Here is a 15,484-nt window from a genome sequence, read left to right as displayed (position 1 = left end):
AAAACGGCTGAAAAACCCTACCCTTTGGTGCCGCATATACCTATATAGCCCATATAAGGGAGTGCCCTCAGGGTAAATGTGAAGTGGTAGGTGTGACCGTTGCATGCTGGAATTTGGCGAGTACCGTCCTATACACCGGGCGGTGGTCTGGGGGAACTCTGAAATAAAAATAACGGGGCTGCTCGTAGTACCTTTTAGGAGTTAAAAAGCGGTTTTGGTACTTCTCTAGGGTGTCCAGCATCAAAAGGTCAACAGCGGGAGCTTTTGCAGTACCATTTAGGGCACTGAACCGAAAAAAAATTAACAGGAGGTATGTGTTGTTTTACAATTGGTACCTCTTGGGGATGAAAAAAAAAAACAAAAAAAAAAACAGGATCATGGTACCTTTCAGGGGTTGTTTTCAAAATTTCCGACGAGCACCCCCTCCTTTTTATATGGGAGTCCCCCCGGGCCTACACACCTAACTCGCTTTAAAATGCTGGTCTTTTTCACAGTCATTGTTTGAGTCATCACTTAACACTTGCCCCCCGCCGCTCCGCTATGGGAATCAGAGAATTAGAAAAGCAAATAATTAAGCAATTACCGTAAGACCTTCAAAGCTCACATTACGGAGCTTTGATTCTATAGTCCTAGTTACCGAGGCACTACCAACTATTTTTTCCACATTATACTTCAGTGGGTCATCGACTGTTTGCAATGCGGTGCTAGCTTCCTTCAAGGCTAGTATGATGGCCCACATCGTATCAAATGCTGTTGCCATTTCGATCTTGTCTGAGTCGTCCCTGAGTTGTTTCACTTCTGGTTTACTGAAGACTTCCCTCAATGTCTGAAAAAAAACAAAATTGCACAATATGACTAAGAAGATTACTTCATTGTGATTGCCTGAGAGCAAAACAATATAACGCGAATGATCGATTTGCATTGCAGTGCAAATTAACGAGTGGACATTCGGAATTTTCTCAGTCATACATAATTAACTACTTATTAACCGAGAGTGAGGTCTTTACGGGAAAATATATTGTCTTTCAGCCAATCATAATCCAGAATTTCGATGTGTTATTTCCACTGGTGTTACACTTGAACTGCACTGCTCTAAGCCAATCAGAGACGAGTAATTTTTCATGTATATTATTAGGTGAAAAATATTTCTGAATGTCTGGCACTACAACCAAACATTAGCGTCTGGTTTGTATTAAAAATAACCAAGAAATTAGCAGTTACCTGTAACGTGTTTACGCTTTGCGCGTAATAGTGTTCCGCAAACATGCTCTGTTAATTAACAAATTATTGAGTATAGCTTGAAAATTGAAATATTTTTTTTAAAATCGCTATCGATCCGAAGTTTGTCGCATGGTTTTCCCTGCCTAAACTTAGAGCTATTCCTTCCCTAAACTAAATGCTTTTAATTCTTAGTTTGCAATCTGAAGCGGTATTCTCCTCCTAATCACAGAGCCGTCTTTAAATAATGCGGGCCTTTTTCGTACCAAGGCCCCGTGCACACGTATCCGGACATTTTTGAATCGGCAACTTTTTCTTTCCGGATCCGACTTCCGTCCACTCGCATCTGCCGAATTGGGCAGCGAATCCGGATATTTTTGAACCCGCTCTCCAGGGCCGGGTTGAACAAAGCCCGATTACGCTAACCCAGGTTTAGCGAGAATTTTGATTTGAGTTTTGTAACTTTTCGGTGATGTTTCTGTTTATACTGTTTGTCCTTCAGTTTTGAGCTTGACTAAGCTCAAACTACACAAAACGTAAGCAGTAAACATTTTTACCCAAGAAAAATTTATACTTCGGTTAACTTTTAATCCTGGGTTAGCGTTAACCGGCTTTCGAACAACTCGGCCCAGAGTGGAAAAACATAAATCCGCATCGAATCCGATAACGTGTGGACGGTGAAAATCCGATGACGTAGCAAAATCGTGCCCAGTCTCTTACCGAACCATAAACCAATATGGCAGCACAACGTGTAGGCCTAGTTTCTCTCAGGAGCTGAGAATCCGGATACCATCGGATGCGTGTGGACAGGCGAATTCTATTTGAATACGCTACGTGAGGACGGGGAAACTTTTGAAAGAAAAAAGAAAAAAGTTGTGAGAAAAGAAAAAGAAAGAAAAAAGTTGCGAGTTCAAAAATATCCGGATACGTGTGGACGGGGCCTAAGAATTATTATCTCCTTAAACCTAGCATGAATGATATTGTTGTTTATCCCTCACAAAGTGTCCACACATGCTTCTTACCAGACCGGAAGCAGTAGTTGTATTCTCATCAGATCGATATAAGATATTCTTCTCGAATGTGAAGGCTCCATCAGCAGCTTTTTGGTACTGCTCTTTGGTACAAGTTTCGGTCTTGTTGTTGGTTATTCTTCTCTCCATTTCAGCAAGCCTATACCAGTCCTCTATGGTTCCGGCATCCGGATGCAAGATCCAAACAAACTCCGGTCCATACAAGTCCATCTTGAACAGCTATAATTGAAAAATTTCGACGCCTGTTTCAACATCGTTGTTTAGCTAATCACAAATACAAAAATACATGATAATGCCCAGACACCCAAAATGTAGCTGAGTGAGAGATACTATAATTTTATTTCTGATAACTTCCAGCCAAAAACAATTTGCTCTGGACTTGATTTTTATATTTTGTTTCCACGGTTCTCGAATCACTACATGATTACTAAAAAGAATTATTGACATTTAATTTACTTTTTACGGTTGGACGGTAATAACTAGACAAGTTACACTGTTAAAAAACTCACCTCACAAAACACGAGACTAGCTCCCCTCTCATTGAATTCGCCCAGAAATATTTTAGCGTCCAATTCCTATTTAAAATTCCATATTAAAATTCATTACTATTTTTTCAGTTTATTTCACGAAAAATGGTGAAAGTAGATAACTTTATGTTACGCATTTTCTTATACTCTTACTTATTGTCAAGGGTTTTGACAGAAATAAATGGATTGATTGATTGATTGATTGATTCACTGGTAAAGGTAAAGTATGGTGGGCCAAGTGGTCCATATCGCTGAGGCTTGTCCCGGATTTCGGTAAGCAACCAGGGGTATTTCTACTCTCTTCTTCCCTGGATGGGAAGTCCATCGCAGGGCTGGGGCTGGCCCTAGCATTACATTGGTCGGTAACCATTCATGCCCCTCGAGAGGTACTGTAAGATAAGAATATCTTGCCCAAAACACAAAACAATGACCTGGCAAGGGCTCTAGCCTGACCCGCTTGGTCTCGAGTCCAGTGCAGGAGCAGTCCAGGTTTGTCAGTCGCTAGACTTTCGTGTGCTATCCTTGTTAAACAAAGTTGATTTACTTCAGTTTAGTTAAGTGATTTCAAACGAGACAAGAGAGGATGAAAAAATATAAAAAAAATAGGCTTTATTTTCAAGGTAATCTCTCTCAAATTAATTTTAGCAATGGTACCCAGTTCGTCCGCGTATAATGGTACCACAGAGCTGCTTTGGCGGTCCACGAGAACAAAATCTGCGTTACGGGACTGCTATTTCTAGTCTCTGCTAGGATTTCCGAAACCGGGAGTGATCTAATACCCAAGATGGACTACGTTAGGCCTGAGTGGGGGATTAGTATTGAAGGTGAATTATTACCTTCAGTTTGTTAAGCTTTATTTTGATGTCCTCTATTATATTTTGGTGTCTCAGCAAACCTGTATTAATTGCTTCAAATCCGACGATATTTAAATCCGGATGGTTTATAAGATCGCCCACTACCTGTAAGTTGATACGAGGAACAATTCTCAATTACTATTCTGAGTGAAGTTTAGTCAGACCATGAAAGACAGGAATTTGTTATTCCATTGCGTTATTTCTATGACATATAGCTCCTGCTTTGTATGAATTGCTGTTCATCCCGCTCGGCCATTGTTGCTCCGTATACCTATCGAACCGAGTTAATTAGGTAATTATCCTGTAATTATACTTTAAAATGACACAGCGGGCTAATTTAACACTGACCCAATTACAGCAATCTACACAATCAAACTCAGAAGGTTAGTTTCAAAGCTTTAGCACAAGAGTAGCGAGTTAAGGGAGAGGATGGCGTCGAGTATTACGTGTAAATGAAATCTAGTATTCGAAGTGAACGATGGAAAACACTATATTCACTCGATGAATGACATTCAAGAAGTGAATATCAAAAATGCTTGGTAAGACCGTGCTGAAACGGAACAAGCGGAACTCTAAAGAATATTAGGCTTAAGATTAAAAAGAGTCATGATCACTATTTAAGAAAAAATCATAATATATCAATCTACGTCTACCACCAAATTATTTATTTATTTATTTATTTCACCTATTAATACTTTGAAATTATATAATTCGTAATAAACGAACTATTATTGTTAGGTTTATTAACTGATGCTTAATGTATTTTAGGCCCCACCTTCACATAAAGTCCTCCTGTATCCAGGAAATCATACACGATCGCGGCTCTCTTCCACTTGAAGTAGTCCATCATTCGAAAGTTTGCAGCATTGAATGTGAACGCTGTTGGCGCAAACGTAAATCCGAAACTATCTTCGAGTTCGCTCACTTCAGAAGTGGTTGTTAGGTATGTGACCTGTTGAAAAGAAATAAAAGATGGTTAGTAATTAAAGTTAATTAATTAACGCTTGTTGATTGTTAGCAACTATATGGTTAATCCAAGACACAACTCTGACTATTTTAAGCTAGATTTCTCATTCCTAGCCATCCTTGTTTTGCTTCTTTTTTGATGTATTTTAGTGCAGCCTTTTAACACTTTAATTACTTTAAAAACTAATCCCTTTTGGTGAAAATTTTAATTGTTAACCGTAGGTTATTTTTCAGAACGCTCGCAGAATTAAGTCTTTCTTTCCTTACAAAGATCGTTTCAACCGCTCGCAGAAATGGAAGATTGTCTGAAAAGCCAGTTGCTGGGATTGTAATGTTTTCTACATGGGTAAAACCAAAAGAAGATTGCATGACAGAAAGACGGAGCACTTCAAAGTTCTCACTCAAGTTGGTCACGCCTCCCCTGTTACTGATCATTCAACTTCTACCAGTCACAACATCAAATGGGACCATTTTGAGATTCTCAGTAGCAAGTGGTCAATGTGATTTACAGTGTAAAATCAAGGAAACATTGTTAATACGGGACTTAAAACCCGCCCTAAATGAAAACGTCGGTAGGAAAAACTCTTTCTTTATTATTTCACACCGGATGTAATTTCTTTTGTTCATTGTCGTCTGGCTAGTTACCAATACCTCGCTTTAGTTTTAGTCTTTTTAAATCTTGTCATATTTTGTAAGCGTCACTTTTGAAGATATATGTTGTAGCATACGAAACTTCAAGTTTAATATACCATGCGAAACCCGTTTGTTATGTTTGTAACCGTTGTTTGTTTTCTTTTTCTCCTGAAATTGAAATGGCCGAAAAACAAGAATTTTGATCAGTTTCTGATTGGGGGAAAACTAACCGACGCCATCTTGGATTTGGAGAACAACGTGGCTGAACCCTCAAGGCTTCTATAAATGAGAAAGAAAGCACGGAAAACAGCGTTGTCATCTCGCTTTCGATTATTGATGGAGTAAATCAACGACCAATCACATGGAAGACTTTCAGAAATTGGTAAATCTTTTATTATTAATTCTGTTTATTTTGTTTTATGTAAGGGGTAATCCCTAACGTTATGACATCACGCAGAGATCTCAAGGTTTAATACTCTCCTTAAGAGAGGGGTACTGGGAAGCCGGTAAGTATCTCATTATGTATGCTGACATCGCCGTCTTCTCCGATTGGTTCCCGATGACGTCATCGTCCCTGTAACGAGTATGCGTACACGAAGTACAAGTCCAGTTCCCGCCTCGCGGATCACGTGACAGTGGGCTCAGGTGGTCGGCCATGTTGTAGTTTTCGTCGTTGCTGCTTAGTGCATTAAATAAGTTGTTTTGCGGACGCTGTTGTCTATCCACTTGTCGTTACATGGTGTCAGAAGTTTCGCGAATCCACACTACAAGAAAACTGAATGATTTGTGGCAGAAGTCGCCGAATTTATGAGCGAACGCAGTGGTGAAGATAGCGAACAGCTTCCTTCGACAAGTCCGATTTCAAGTTTGACAACAATGGCGAATTTCCAAATACCTCCTCCTGACATACTCGAGCTAAACGATTGTTCCACAGCGTCCAATTGGCGAACTTGGGTCTCTGCTTGGAATAATTACAGGTTGGCTACGAAGCTAGATAAAGAGAAAGAAGCGCGCCAAGTAGCGACCCTTTTGGCAGTAATTGGAAAAGAAGCGAACAAGGTGTTTCGTACTTTTACATGGGCCTCGCCAGACGAGGCAAAGAAAATCGCTTCGGTTGTAAGCAAGTTTGAAGAGTATTGCATTCCCAGGGAAAACACTATTTACGAACGTTTTCTTTTCTTTACGTGGGATCAGCGGGAATCTGAAACTGTTGACCAATATTTGACGGAGGTTCGCCAAATTGCAGCAAATTGTGATTTCGAGTCAATCACACCCGATCAGCTTCTCCGGGATCGACTGGTGCCAGGTACCAAAACTGCCAAGGTACGTGAAAATGTGCTCAAAGAGAAGAAGTTGCTATAGATATCGCTCTTGCTGCCGAGAGTACGGCCGTGCAAATGAAAGTTATGTCTGCTGAGTCCGGATTGAGTGCTGTGAAAGAGAAAGAGAAAGAGAAAGAGCAGTCAGAAAATCTCCCATCTGTCAGCGGTGGTTGGATCAAGGACTGCATATTCTGTGGTCGGAACCACGAAAGACGCAGCTGTCCTGCCTTTGGTCAGATATGTGCATATTGTAAAAAGAAGAATCATTTTGTTGTCAAGTGCCCAGCAAAAAGCAAGGTGTCTACTGTCCAAGAGCGATTCTATTTAAGCGCTGCAGGCGTTGGTAACGGAGGTCGTGAGATGGTGACCCTCACTGTATCAAAGGAGTCTAAGGCCCTTTCAGGTCATGATGTGACTTTCTTGATGGACACTGGGGCTGAATGCAATCTTTTACCCTTGGATGTCTACAAGAGGGCGACAGGCGATTTACACTTGAAATTCCTCAATGCACGCGGAAAGTCAGTCATGGTTTTAGCTAATGGAGATGAGCAACCCATCGAGGGCAAAGCCACAGTGTATGTCTCCCGCAAAGGAAACGCACACAACATAGAAGTCAATGTAGTCAGGGGCCATGGGTATGAGCCTACACTGTCCAAGCAGACAATGTTGGAAATGAAGTTGATAAAGATTCTTGACAGCGACCGAGATCCACGCGTCAATGTACTGAAGACAGACACAGAACCATTGCTGGAAGAGTATGACGATGTATTTGAAGGCCTTGGAAAGTTGGACGGACAATACCACATCGTAACAGACGAGTCCATCAGACCTGTAGTACATCCTCCGCGGCGTCTACTTGTTGCGATGACTGAGCGAGGTTCAGAGGAAACTCGAAGAAATGGCAGCTGCCAACATAATCGAACAAGTCGACCAACCTACTAACTGGGTGTCAAGTATGCTAGTAGTGAGCAAGCCATCCACTGAAGCTGAGGGGGAAACCAAGTTACGAATCTGTTTAGATCCCAGAGATCTGAATCTTGTCATAAAGCGTGAACACTTCCCGATGCCCACAATTGAAGAAATTGCAACTAGGCTGAATGGAGCGAAACTCTTGAGTGTTTTTGATGCCAGTAATGGTTTCTGGCAAGTAGAACTTGATGATGAATCTAGCACTTTAACAACATTTAATACCCCGTTCGGGCGTTACCGTTGGAAGCGAATGCCATTTGGCATCAATAGTGCACCGGAAGTTTGGCAGCGCAAAATGCGAGAGCACATTGAGGGGCTTAAAGGAATAGAGGTCATTGCAGATGATTTTGTGATCGTTGGATTTGGCAACACACCTGCTGAGTGGCAGGCAGATCATGACCGGAATGTGTGTGCCTTCCTGGAGCGCTGCCGTGAGAGAAACCTGAAGTTGAACAAGAAGAAAGCTCGACTGAAATAGCAAGAAGTTCATTTCATCGGACACGTTCTAACCCCCGAGGGACTGAAATCAGATCCACTCAAGGTAGAGGCCATTGTGGGAATACCAAACCCCAGTGATGTTCAGTCCTTACGTAGGTTTCTTGGCATGGTGAACTACTTGGCAAAGTTCCTCCCACGTCTATCCGAAGAAACAGAGGTCCTGAGAAGACTCACTGAAAAGGATGCTGAGTGGTGTTGGCTGAAAAGTCATGCAGATTCTGTGGCCCGTGTCAAGGAAATGATTGTATCTGCACCTGTACTTGCCTACTATGACATGAATAAGCCAGTGGTCATTCAATGCGACGCTTCCCAAAGCGGACTTGGCGCAGCTCTGTTACAAGAGGAGCGCCCAGTGGCTTACAGCTCTCGTGTGATGATTCAAACTGAACAAAACTATGCTCAGATTGAAAAAGAGCTACTCGCCATAGTTTATGCGTGTGAAAACTTTGATCAGTACATCTTTGGAAGGAGCAATGTAATTGTGCAGTCAGACCACAAGCCGCTGGAAACGATATTTAGGAAGAAATATGACATCCAAGTGGAATACAAGAAAGGAGAGACCATGTTCTTGGCTGACACATTAAGTCGTGCATACTTGGAAAATGAGTGTCAGACCCAGGACTGTGACGTCCGTTCTAGCAGAGAACAACTGTTTTCTTTTGAGTTAGAACAGATTAAACATGATGAAGATCTAAGTTTCTCCCCTACACGTCTGGAAAAGCTGCGTGAGGAGACTGCCAAGGACGAAGAATTAGAGATTCTATCTGATGTTATCCATGAAGGTTGGCCAGAGACCCTAGCAGAAGCTCACAAATATGACAGGCGTTGGAGGCAAGTAATTGAGCTGTATTGGAACAGCCGTGATGAGCTGACCACAGAAGATGGAATGGTATACAAGGGTCATCGCCTTGTGATACCATTTAAAGAGCGTCCCGGCGTTGTAAAGAGCCTGCATGAATCACATATTGGAATAGAAGGAACATTGCGTCGTGCCCGCGACACTGTTTACTAGCCTGGGATCACAGCCCAGCTCAAAGATCACCTGTCAAGCTGTGGAATCTGTAACCGTTATCAGCCCCAACAATGCAAAGAGCCATTAAAGCCTCATGATGTGCCTAATTTGCCTTGGGAGAAAGTTGGAGTTGATCTATTTGTGCTGGACGGGCAGTCATTTTTGATAGCCGTTGATTACTACTCTGGTTATTTTGAGGTGCAAGATATGAGTAGCACCACCAGCACCCGTGAGATCACCGTTCTAAAGGCGTGGTTTTCCAGGCATGGTATTCCTGTGACCGTCATCAGTGACAATGGGCCTCCCTTCAACAGCGAAGACTTCAAGACCTTCAGTGAGGAATGGGACTTTCACCACGTCACATCAAGCGCTTATCACGCACAAAGTAATGGTCGTGTTGAAAATGCAGTTAAGACCTGGAAATCATTGCTGACCAAAGCCCGAGCTGATAAGCGTGATCCTCTGCTGGCGTTACTTGAGTGGCGCAACACACCAACTGAGGGTATGAATGCTTCAGTTACTATATGGTAGGCGAACACGCACCCGTCTCCCAGTAGCCAAGAAATTGTTAACTCCAGAGGTGATAACTGATGTCCCCGAAAAGATCAAGATCAGGAAGCTGAAACAGAAACACTACTATGATCGCCACTCGCATGAACTGCCAAAATTGCACGACGGTGATGCCATTAGAATGCGATTACCACGCGAGAAGGAATGGTCACTGGGGCGCGTCATTGGAGAGGAGGGGGCCCGTTCCTACTTGGTTGAGGTGAATGGAAAGCATTATCGTCGGAACCACAAATGGCTCAGAGCAACACCCGAGGAGTTACCAGAGTCAGTGGAGACAAACCTCGAGCTGACGGATCCTACTGAACTGGTTGAGTCAAGCCCAGCTGAGCTACCACAGCCAATAATACCATCATCTCCATTAGTTTCTGGGCCACACACTGAAGGTCGTCCAGTGCGTGATCGCCGCCCGCCAGTGTGGCTAAAAGATTACGAGTGCTGAAATAAGACACTGACTTTACCTTGTGCTTTTTTACTTTGGCTTTATTATGTACTTGTGCAGAGCATTTCAGTTGGTTACAGTGTTTAATGCACAAGGTTTTCTAAGGCAGATTTGAACATGATGTTATTGTTTTCTTTTATTAGTATCAACGTTCTGTCTGCATTTACTGAACTATTAGACTTAGGAAGGGAGATGTAACGAGTATGCGTACACGAAGTACAAGTCCAGTTCCCGCCTCGCGGATCACGTAACATTGGGCTCACGTGGTCGGCCATGTTGTAGTTTTCGTCGTTGCTGCTTAGTGCATTAAATAAATTGTTTTGCGGACACTGTTGTCTATCCACTTCTCGTTACAGTCCCATCGTGCTTGGCTGTACCCTACATAGGTGGAACTCGGACCTATTTCTCTCAGTCTTCATCATGGCGGACAGCAGCAAGGACTTCTGCAGCTGTACGTTTTAGGGCGGGACACTGCAAGTATTTTATCGATTTTGTAATGATTGTGTAGCCATGGAAATCCGTGAAAATATACTGTTAGTATTTTATCGATTTTTTAACGATTGTGTCGCCATGGAAATCCGTGAGACCGATCCCAGGTCCTCCGTTGAGGCTGGTGGACTGTTTTCCAACATGGCCGCACTTTCAGGGTCACCGCCATCTTCAATTTTCAAGTCGTCTCCTGATTGGCTGAAAACTAACCGACGCCATATTGGATTTAGAGAACAATAGAATCCATTGTTCTCCAAACAATAGCTTATTGTGTTTCTCGGCGCCTGATTGGTTACGGCCCATATAAGCGCCATATACCACTCGCGTTTTGTAGCTTTCACTCTAGCAACCGGACGAATTGTCCCCGCCAACAAGACATAATCAACACAGTTTGCTTTTGGCCAAGAGAGAAGTTATTTCCACATCCGAAGACACAAGATAAATCATAGAATCTACAAACTGAGAAATAAACCTCTCCGCTACCGACCCTATCGCTGAGAAATACAGAAAACAGGAGAGGATGGGTGCGAGAAAAACTGCACGAGGTAGAAAAACGATGTGACCACTACGAGAGTAATAGAAACTGAAATACAATACGACATACGCTGAAAGTTAAGTAACGCCATTGAATAGGGGGCGTGTTGAGCGGTGACGGTTGCCAATTAATCCCGATGAGCGGAAGCGCCCAAAGGAAAAGCATGAATTGCCGGTAAAATCTGATTGGCTCACATTTATCGTATGACAGGTAAGCAGCCAAGGGGCGGCAGACGACTCGTGAAGTAAATGTCGATGAATGCATCTAGCGTTTTTGTTTGCCCTTAGCCCGTTCGCCTGACAAAAAGCCTGATTGTAGGTTAACTGATTAAATGGAGAGTTACTGTTGTCTGCAAAGGTCTTAGATGGTTCCAGGGTACGCGTTTAACATGTAGATTCAGCAGAAAATTCATTTTGCTTTAAAAATGTCATTCTTGAAGGGACGTCACGACCATACTAGAACCTGGGCTCTTTTTTGATACGATATTAGTATCTTCTTTGGATATAAAGATTTGGATTTGAAGATATTAGTGTCTTATTAATATCTTTTTTGGTAAGATATTATCAAGATATTAGTTATTAGGTAACTCTTATTTATGTCATTTTTAGGTGATTTTTATTTAGGAGGGCTCCACTGAAAACCGCCTTTGGTGAGTTGGATTCCCTCACTAAATATTATTATTATTATTATTATTTTGATACTCGGTCAACTCGGATGTGCGTGGCTCAAGCTGGAACTTGAAACGCTGAAACACCTTCGGAATGGAGAAAAGGTTTTGGGACTAATATCTATGCTCTATAGATAAAGATCACTACTCCGTTACTATAATCTTGGTTATTTCATTTCTTACCATAAGTTTACCGTAAAATCGTACCACATTCAATACCGAGGAGGCTTCATCGGGTGTGTTAGGACCGAGCAGAATCAACGGGCGTGATCCATTGTACTGTGCATTATCTTTCAACGCATAGGTAGAATAAAAAATAGCGTTGCTTGGGACCCCCTGTTGAGGAACAGATTTTAATAATAAACTCAACTTATTGTGTTGTCTTTGGGTGCCATTGTCTTTCATAAATGTAGTTTTTTTATTGTTAAAACACGTTTGACATATTTTAAACGCACATAGGAATTACCTTGACATTTAGAGTTTCAAAGATGTTAATCACGTTCCATTCCGTGAAAACTGAACTGCCATACTGGTGAAAATACAGTAGTTTTTTCCCCATTTGTCAGTAAATGAGCTTGTCAATTTATCGAATAAACGTTTGTTGCAAGTTATAGATGAAGTTTTTGGACGACTTACAAAACCCTTCTACCTTGTTTTACAAGTTATGTTAGTTTTGAAGGGAAGCCTGTAGGCCACTTGTAACAGTTGGTCACGTGACTTGTTTTGCAAGAACACACTGATCTAGTCAATGGTAATCCATCGCTTAGAAATGCTAAACACATTCACAAATAAGCTTATATGATAAATTTTCAATTTCAGGTTTATATCCTTTAAGAGGAACTTTTTACGGACGTTAAAGCTTAGAAGGAGGCTGCAGTGGTTTTCCATACAAATCCTTGTAATTTTGCAAGTTTTCAAGCTGCCATAAAATCTTTGGAATTTTCCATTCTTCCTAATATTTTACCTTTCTTTCTATCTCTCATAGTTGCATGTCGGCAGCTTCCTTTTGTAGTGATTAATAGCGAAGGTTTCTGGAGGGCATAACTTTCTCGCTTCAAAGCCTACGTCTTGTTCCATATAAACACGCAATAAAAGAACTTGGCAAATATCCAACTGAGCCATATTGACCTTAGGGGTGGTCAACAGCCTATAGATATTAAACGTTTTCTTCTACAAAACGTACCTTTGTGGGATAAGGGCCACCTATGACTATCTCATATTTGTCGAAGAAAGCTTTCAAATCCGAAGAGTTTTTGGCGGCTTCTATTGCGAGGTTTATCCCGACAGATGCCGCTTTGTCTCTAGCCTCCCTTCTCTCCAGCACGGCAACAATGAACTTCGTCTTGTTGGCGTTACACTTTAATAATCCAATCACCACGACGATGACAAGAGCGGAAATAACCGCTGTACTATTCATCGCACCTACGGAAGAGTTAGTGAAGCGACTTCCAGATCAAAAACTGATGTGGAACTACAATAAAAAAGAAATAAAAAGGAAAGCTGTTGAATTTTTGTAACTGAGAAAATAAGCCAGATAGACTAAGATTAGAATTTTCTTCTTTCGGCGATCGCAAAAATACGTTGTCTCATATACATTTATTGTAGTGACAGTGGCGAGTGTCTGATTTTGCCAAGCACATTCTGATCTTCAAAATTATGTTTACGTTGATTTTAGGAAGGGACTTTTTTTGTTCCCAGACGCCGTGATCCTTTTGGTCCGCGATAAGAATGACGTTTTTTTCGGCGGACCCTACTGAGGGGAACACAGCGGTCATACATCTGCGCATGTGCGAGCAATGGAGCAACTAAAAGGCGGCCAAAATATTTTCATGACATTGTTCTTTTCGTGGGTCATCGGCATCATATAAATTACATTTTCCTCGTTATTGATATATTTGTTTATGTTTTAGTCTGTACAACGAGAGCTTACAGAAATAAGATTTAAAAATTGTTGTAACTTCTGCTTGTTGCAGGTCTTTCTTTTCCGCGGTGTGTATTTTCCGTGCTCCTTGAATTTTTTTGTCCGCCTCGACTTTGCATTCAGTGCACCAGTTTTTCCCAGGTTTGTAGTGCAGAAAAGATTTTCCCACCTGGTCAAAGAAGAGGTACAGGCGGTTTGGGATGGGTATTTTGGCCAGCTATGCCCCCATGACGATGGACATGAACATAGTTTGTCGTTTCGATTCATCTCGTTGCTGTGCTTGAGACAAATCCAGGATCCGGATGGAATCCCCACAGTCCTTGCCAAAATTTTTCCAGCTCGTCTGAGCGAAGCCGAATCATTGCAATTGTGTTTTTCTTCTCCCATTTTTCCTTCTTTTACACACCGTTTTTCGTCCGTTTCCGGCGTCACGCACCGTACGGATAAATAAAAACAAATAAAAATATACTACGCTGTCGGCTCGCAGCATGACACGGGTTTTCAAGAAGTATAAACCTTTTTTGGTAAAGGAAAAAGGAAAACATCACTTTCGTGATCCGTTTAAACCGCTGAACTGGAACGTAAACGAAAATTGTGGTGTTGATGTTGTGATCGATCGCGGCTGCTAACAATCTAAAAAACAGCAGGAAAAAAACTACTCTGCGTAAGAGCTGAGGCTAACTGAATTATTTGTCTCCACTGGAACTAATCAAAACATCCCAGGACAAATGTAGCACATGAAATAAAGCTGTTCCCACAGTAAACAACCCCAAGCCAACGCGATTCAAAAGTTCTGTTCGTGAACATTAATTGTCCCAGTTATGTAACAGGTCATCTGGCATCCCGACGAAACAGGCCACGTTATTGTTGATTGCACGGTCCAGAATCACAACCAAAAACATAACCTTCTCGTGTGCACTTGCTTTTCGATGATGTCATTTGTTTTCGCCCCTGCTGCAAAAAACTAGCCCAACCTGCAAAATGTGTTTATTTTAATGACTCTTTCATTGCCCCCCCCCCCCCGCCCTAACAACTTGTGGCTATATATATATGCCTGCTAACTTTTGTTTTTGTTTGTTTGTTTGTTTTTTTCGCTGGGTTTTAGCATACGTTGTGAAACAACGGTTACAAGGGATTTTGCGAAGGTAACAAAAATGGCACACTGAGGAAAATCATTTTTCCTCGGTTACATATTAACCGATTGACTTCTGTGCCGGCCATAACCGGCCGTGACGAGTCTTGGCCTTTCTTCCACCTCTGACGTCATCACCCTTGACCAAAATTGGCATCATCTATGCTCAACTTCTGCAGGAGGAAAAGGTCTTTATAATGATACCCAGATCAGAGTGATCGGCCCAATGGAGGCTTAGATATGCACAAAAATGCTCAAAAAGTTGAGTGGAAAACTCAGAGCAAAATTTCCTGCCCCTACACGTGGCTACTCCATGGCAAAAATTACCTGTCTCGATGATGCTTTCTCAGAATGTTTTAAACGGGAAGCAAGCTAAGTAGAAGGTCAATCACTGCAGCAAAAAGAAAACAAAAGGAGAAAAAGGAAAGGTGAAAACAAAAAAAAAAATCGAAAAGCCGTAGGTCACTTTCTCGCCCCAAAACTCGATTTTGAACTTGATTTCTGCGCATGCCTGAGCGCAAATGTCGTAAAACGCGATGCTCGTGGAAAGAAAGACATGCTGCCATGTTGCAAATGCCTTTTTGAGTAGATTGGAGCTAATTTGCCCCATATCCAGCCTGAAAATCTCCAAAATGTCCAAAAAATGCGTTTTTGGCAAAAAGCTCCAGGAGTCAATGGTTTAACGACAAACAGAGAAACGT

The 15,484-nt window shown here is 41.9% G+C and overlaps 1 pseudogene across 1 annotated transcript in view; it reads right to left on the bottom strand.

Annotated features, from left to right (window-relative positions):
- Nucleotides 1-11,940, bottom strand: part of LOC145500773 (gamma-aminobutyric acid type B receptor subunit 2-like) — a 64,105-nt pseudogene extending 52,165 nt beyond the window's left edge. Inside the window, exons 1-3 of the transcript XR_014051142.1 lie at nt 11,914-11,940; nt 4,406-4,582; nt 3,613-3,735 (exon numbers count right to left, since the gene is read on the bottom strand). The product of XR_014051142.1 is annotated as a gamma-aminobutyric acid type B receptor subunit 2-like (transcript). The remainder of the gene's footprint in view (nt 1-3,612; nt 3,736-4,405; nt 4,583-11,913) is intronic.
- Nucleotides 11,941-15,484: the final 3,544 nt, after the last annotated feature.

The sequence above is a fragment of the Orbicella franksi genome, chromosome 10 (assembly GCF_964199315.1).
Source record: "Orbicella franksi chromosome 10, jaOrbFran1.1, whole genome shotgun sequence".
Lineage (NCBI taxonomy): Eukaryota > Metazoa > Cnidaria > Anthozoa > Scleractinia > Merulinidae > Orbicella > Orbicella franksi.
The sequence above is the reverse complement of the archived record's forward strand: the minus strand, read 5'-3'. Positions and strand labels throughout refer to the sequence as shown.